Consider the following 6,440-nt stretch of genomic DNA (forward strand, 5'->3'; position numbering starts at 1 on the left):
TGATATTATTAAACTAGAAAGAGTGCAGAAGAGATTTACTAGGATGCTACCGGGACTTGATGATTTGAGTTATAAGGAGAGGCTTGATAGACTGGGGCTTTTTTCTTTGGAGCGTAGAAGGCTGAGGGGTGATCTTATAGAGGTCTATAAAATAATGAGGGGCATAGATCAGCTAGAAAGTCAATATCTTTTCCCAAAGGTAGGGGAGTCTAAAACTAGAGGGCATAGGTTTAAGGTGAGAGGGGAGAGATACAAAAGTGTCCAGAGGGGCAATTTTTTCACACAGAGGGTGGTGAGTGTCTGGAACAAGCTGCCAGAGGTAGTAGTAGTAGAGACGGGTACAATTTTCTATTTTAAAAAGCATTTAGACAGTTACATAGGTAAGATGGGTATAGAAGGTTAAGGGCTAAATGCAGACAACTGGGACTAGCTTAGGGGTTTTAAAAAAAGGGTGACATGGACAAGTTGGGCTGAAGGGCCTGTTTCCATGCTGTAAACCTCTATAAGAACATAAGAACATAAGAAATAGGAGCAGGAGTAGGCCATCTAGCCCCTCGAGCCTGCCCCGCCATTCAATAAGATCATGACTGATCTGAAGTGGATCAGTTCCACTTACCCGCCTGATCCTTATAACCCCTAATTCCCTTTCCGATCAGGAATCCATCTATCCGTGATTTAAACATATTCAACGAGGTATGACTCTATTTGGACAAGTTGAGTGAATGGGCAAATGATTGGCAGAGGAAGTATGATTTGGATAAATGTGAGGTTATCAACTTTGGTAACAAAACGGGAAGGCAGATTGCTATCTGAATGGCCAAAAATTAGGATAGGAGAATGTGCAACGAAACTGGGATGTCCTCATACACCAATCACTGAAGGTAAACATGCAGGTTCAGCAGGCAGTAAAAAAAGGCAAATGGTGTGTTGGCCTTCATAGTGGGAGGATTTGAGTATGGGAGCAGGGATGTCTTGATGCAATTATACATGGCCTTGTTGAGGCCACACCTATAATATTGTGTACAATTTTGGTTTCCTCACCTGAAGAAGGATCATGTGCAGAAGGGGGCCATTTAGCCCACCAAGTCTGCACTGACTCTCCTCTGTAAGAAGTCTCACAACACCAGGTTAAAGTCCAACAGGTTTATTTGGTAGCAAATACCATAAGCTTTCGGAGCACTGCCCCTTCGTCAGATGGAGTGAAAATCTGTTCTCCAACAGTGCACAGAGACACAGAAATCAAGTTACAGAATACTAATTAGAATGCAAATCTCTACAGCCAGCCAGGTCTTAAAGGTACAGATAATGTGGGTGGAGGGAACATTAAACACAGGTTAAAGAGATGTGTATTGTCTCCAGGCAGAACAGCTAGTAAGATTCTGCAAGATCAGGGGGAAAGCTGTGGGGGTTACTGAAAATGTGACATAAATCCAACATCCCGGTTTAGGCACTGTTGGAGAACAGATTTTCACTCCATCTGACGAAGGGGCAGCGCTCCGAAAGCTTATGGTATTTGCTACCAAATAAACCTGTTGGACTTTAACCTGGTGTTGTGAGACTTCTTACTGTGCTTACCCCAGTCCAACGCCGGCATCTCCACACCCTGACTCTCCTCTGACAGAGAATCCTACCAAGGCTCATGCCCACCTTATCACCGTGACCCCACGTGTTTACCCCACTAATCCTCCTAACCTAATATATCTTGGGACATTAAGGGACAATTTAGCATAGTCAATCCATCTCACCTGCACATCTAACATAAGAACATAAGAAATAGGAGCAGGAGTAGGCCATCTAGCCCCTCAAGCCTGCTCCGCCATTCAATAAGATCATGGCTGATCTGATAGTGGGTTCAGTTCCACTTACCCGCCCGCTCCCCATAACCCTCAATTCCCTTAATGGTTAAAAATCTATCTATCTGTGACTTAAACACATTTAACGAGGTAGCCTCTACTGCTTCATTGGGCAGAGAATTCCAAAGATTCACCACCCTCTGGGAGAAGAAGTTCCTCCTCAACTCTGTTCTAAATTGACTCCCTGGTATTTTGAGGCTATGCCCCCTAGTTCTTGTTTCCATTGTAAGTGGAAATAACCTCGCTGCTTCTACCCTGTCTAGCCCCTTCATTATCTTACATGTCTCTATAAGATCTCCCCTCAACCTTCTAAACTCCAATGAGTCCAGGCCCAGTCTACTCAATCTCTCCTCATAAGCTAACCCCCTCATCTCCGGAATCAACCTGGTGAACCTTCTCTGTACCCCCTGACAAAGCTAATATATCCTTTCTTAAATAAGGGGACCAAAATTGTACACAGTACTCTCGGTGCGGCCTCACCAGTACCCTGTACAGTTGCAGCATGACCTCCCTGCTTTTATACTCCATCCCTCTCATGATAAAGGCCAACATTTCATTTGCCTTCTTGATTACCTGCTGCACCTGCAAACTGAGTTTTTGTGATTCATGCACAAGGACCCCCAGGTCCCTCTGCACAGTAGCATGTTGAAATTTTTCACTGTTTGAATAATAGTCCATTTTACTATTATTCCTTCCAAAGTGGATAACCTCACACTTACCAACGTTGTACTCCATCTGCCAGATCCTTGCCCACTCACTTAGCCTATCCAAATCTCTCTGCAGACTCTCTGTGTCCTCCACTGTCGTACTCTGCAGCAAATACTGCACAGATTGCCAAGCCAGAGTAGGGCTCCTGAGCCGCATCAGGTGTTGCTTAACACAGAATTGACAACAATGGAGCAAACTATTGTCTTATGAGACTGACAATGAAATATGGAGATCCAAACTGCATATAATACCCCAATGTGATCTCGCCAAAGCACTGCACAAATCATAGAATCCTTACAGTGCAGAAAGGAGGTCATTCAGCCCATCAAGTCTGCACTGACTCTCTTGCCAAGGCCTCTCCTCTACTCTATCCTCATAATCTCACACATTTTTACTATAGTTAATCCATCTAATTTACACATCTTGGGACACCAAGGGGCAATTATTATGGCCAATCCACTTAATCTGCACATCTTTGGACTGCGGAAGGAAACCAGAGCACCTGGAGGAAATCCATGTAGACATGGGGATAATGTGCAAACTCCACACAGATAGACACCCAAGTCCAGAATTGAACCCAAGCTCCTGGTGCTGTGAGACAGCAATGCTAACCACTGTGCCACCATGCAATTGTGGCAAGACTTCTTTTTTATTGTACACCAATTCCCTTGCAATAAAGGCTAATGTGTAATTTGACTTCCTAATTGCTTGATGTTCCTGCATTTTAGCTCCTTGTACAAGTATATCCTCTGAACATCAACATTTACAAGTTTCACGCATTTTTAAAAAAATTCTGCTTTACCATTTTTACTACTGATGTGAATAACCTCACATTTCCTCACATTATAAACCCTCTGAACATCAGGTTTGTCCCACACCCAATCCAAAACCATGTTTCTCTCGCTTTGCTTCTATTTTCCATTATTCCCTCTCTGAGCTTATCTTGTCTCTGAGACAACACCTTCCCAGCATATGCTCCCTCAATTCTATTCCTTTCAAAGTAGTGATAGTAAATCCATGCCCCTCTTTTTTGTACTTCCCACGTTTGAATCCCTCCACTCAGATTTTCATCCCATGTCAGTTCTGAAACAGCTCTTGTAAAAGTCAAAAATTATATCTTATTTCACTGTAGTAAAATATTCCTCGTCCTTTATGAGCAGCTTTTGACACTGTTGATCACATCATCCTCTTCCACTGCCCTCCTCCATTGTCTAGCTCTAACCTGATTCCATTCTTATCTACCGGTTGTAGCTCCCACATTACCACTGGTGTCTCCAAGGATCTATCCTTGGTCCACTCATGGTTCTCAGCTGCAGGTTGCCCCTCGGCAACATCATCGGAAGAGACAATGTCAAGTTTCCCTCATGATGGCCAGCTTTACCTCATCACCACCCCTCTCAAACCTTCCATTGGCTCTGATTTGTCACGTTGTTTCTTTGACATCCAGTACAGGATGAGCAGAAATTTCCTCAAACTGTTAATATTAGGAAGACCTTTACCTGCCTCAAAGTCTCTTCCCCAGCTACTGATTTCATCTGAGCTTGGACCACATTATTTGCAACCTTGGTGTCATATTTGACCTGAAGACAAATTTTTGACCACACATACATGCCACCACCAAAAGTATCTAGTTCCACCTCTGTAACATTGCTCAACTCTGCTCCACTTCAGCTCATCTACTGCTGAAACCCTCTTTGATGACTTTGTTACCTCTCGTGATTATTAAATGCACTCCCATCTCCCACCTTTTACTCTACAGAAACTGAGCTCATTCAAACTCTGCGACCTGTATCCTAACTTGCATCAAGTACCAGGCACCCATTATCCCTGTGTTCATTGGCGTATATTGACTCCCAGTTGAGCAATGCATTGATTTAGAGTGCTCATCCTCATTTCCAAATCACATCACAGTAACTTCAGTGCAATGTTAATGTAAGCCTCACTTGTGACTAATAAATAAATTTTACTTTAAAACATCTGTAACCTGCTCCAGCCTGGTAACCCTCCAATCTCTGTTATTTTAATTCCATCTTCTTTCACATGCCTGATGTTAATTGTTCTTTGTCTTTAGCTGCCTAAGCCACAAGCTCTGGAATTAGCTCCCTAAACTCCTCCGCCTCTCTCTGTACCTCCCTTTCCTCCTTTAAGATGCTTATTGAAACCTACTTTTTGACCATGCTTTTGGTCATTATTCCTAATATCACCTTATATGCCTCAGTTAAGTTTTTCTTTGATAACACCCCAATAAAGTGCTTCAGAATTTACTATGTTAAAGCTGCTATATAAATGCAAGTTATTGTTATCTCTGTAACCTCCTCCAATCTTATAACTCTGCAAGATCTTTGCACTCCTTCAATTCTTGCTATTGCACAATAAAAGTCTTTCTTTCAGCTGCCTAAACTCTAAACTTTGCAATTCCTTCCCTAAACCCCACTGTTTTGATATCTTTCCTCCTTTAAAATTATCCTTAATATGTTTTTATCATCTGTCCTATTAACTCATAATGTGGCCCTGTGTCAAATTTTGTTTGATAATGCTGTTGTAAAGTGGCTTGGGATGTTCTACCATGCATTATACAGATCCCAGTTGTTGAATTCCCCAAGGTTCAGTGTTAGAACCACTGCTGATTTTGACAACAGTAGCATAAAAAAAGGAGCAGGGGGAGGTCATTTGCTCCTTCAAACCTGCTGCACCATTTATTATGATCATAGGAATTTAGGAATTTTAGACTGGTGTGTCGATAAGGCAGTGGTTTTAGCAAGCGCACGACCAGTGAGCCTGCGCACTCCAGTGGGAGAAAGACTACAGCCTGGGGCGGCACGGTAGCACAGTGGTTAGCACTGCTGCTTCACAGCTCCAGGGACCTGGGTTCGATTCCCGGCTTGGGTCACTGTCTGTGTGGAGTTTGCACATTCTCCTCGTGTCTGCGTGGGTTTCCTCCGGGTGCTCCGGTTTCCTCCCACAGTCCAAAGATGTGCGGGTTAGGTTGATTGGCCATGCTAAAATTGCCCCTTAGTGTCCTGGGATGCGTGGATTAGCGGGTAAAATATGTAGGGATATGGGGGTGGGATTGTGGTCGGTGCAGACTCGATGGGCCGAATGGCCTCTTTCTGTACTGTAGGGTTTCTATGATTTCTACAGCCGGAGTGAGTTTCAGCCAGAGTGAGGGCATCGGGAATTTGGAGTTGAGTGGGAATTCGGTGCTGAGGGGAAAGAGGTGCTCATCTTTAGGAGAGGTGGACCTGCGAGGGAGACTGTGGGCAAGTGAGAGGTAGCAAGGAAATCGAACCGTGCCATCACAGAAAGCAGGTAAGTGATTGGTTGGTGACTGGTAAGTAGCTTTTTTTCTTTTCTTTTTTGTCTCGGTATTGTAGTTGTTGTTATACACTACAACAGTATTTCCGTGTAATTTCTGTGGTTTATAGTTTGTGAAGGTTATATTTGGTAGTAACAAGGAGCAGGAAAGAAGGGCCCTAGAGAATTGGATATAATCTGAAACAAAACATCTTTCAAAAGTTTAATTTAAAGGGGTAAGACATGACAGGAGAGCTCCAAGCCGTGGTTTGCTCCTCTTGCTCCATATGGCAGGCTGGGGACAGTTCCAGTCCCCTGGATCAGCATGTGTGCGGGAAGTGTCTCCAGCTACAGCTCCTGGAAGCTCGAGTTTCAGAGCTGGAGCGGCGGCTGGAGACACTGTGGAGATTCCGCGAGTCAGAGAGTATCGTGGATAGCACGTATAGAGAGTTGGTCACACCGCAGGCTCAGGCTCCGCAGGCAGGAAGGGAATGGGTGACCACCAGACAGAGCAAGAGAGATAGGCAGGTAGTGCAGGAATCTCCTGTGGCCATTCCCCTGCAAAACAGATATACCGCTTTGGAT

Source organism: Mustelus asterias, chromosome 14, assembly GCF_964213995.1.
Source record: "Mustelus asterias chromosome 14, sMusAst1.hap1.1, whole genome shotgun sequence".
Classification (NCBI taxonomy): Eukaryota; Metazoa; Chordata; class Chondrichthyes; order Carcharhiniformes; family Triakidae; genus Mustelus; species Mustelus asterias.